Raw genomic sequence first — 593 nt, forward strand, 5'->3', positions numbered from 1 at the left:
TCTAGTTTGCAATCAGCATAGTCTGAGTTAGAGTATCCTATTAGGTCAAAGTTATCATTCCTAGGGTACCATATTCCTACATTAAGTGTTCCCTTAACATACCTTAGTATTCTTTTTACTACTGTTAAGTGAGATTCTTTAACATTTGATTGATACCTAACACACATATCTACTGCAAATAGAATAGCAGGTCAGCTTGCAATTAGATATAGTAGACTACCTATTATGTTCCTATAATATTTTAAATCTACTTGTTTCCCTTCTGGATCACTATCAATGTTGGTGTTGGTAGCTATCGATGTTTTTATTTCTTTTGAATTTTCCATTCTAAATTTTGTTATTAGTTCTTTTGTGTATTTGGTTTTTGAGAATAATCTACATCTTTAGTTTGTTTTATTTGTAATCCTAAGAAAAAGTGTAGTTCACCTATCCAACTCATTTCAAATTCATTTTTCATTAATTCCACAAATTCTTTTAAGAACTTAGTGTTAGTTGATCAAAAAATAATAGCATCTACATAGATTTGGGCTATGAAAAAGTCCTTTCTATAATCTTAACAAATAGGGAAGGACCAATTTATCCTTGGTGAAAGC

This window comes from Curcuma longa, chromosome 19, assembly GCF_044706935.1.
Source record: "Curcuma longa cultivar G26 ecotype Majalengka, Jawa Barat chromosome 19, ITB_CL_G26_1.1, whole genome shotgun sequence".
Classification (NCBI taxonomy): Eukaryota; Viridiplantae; Streptophyta; class Magnoliopsida; order Zingiberales; family Zingiberaceae; genus Curcuma; species Curcuma longa.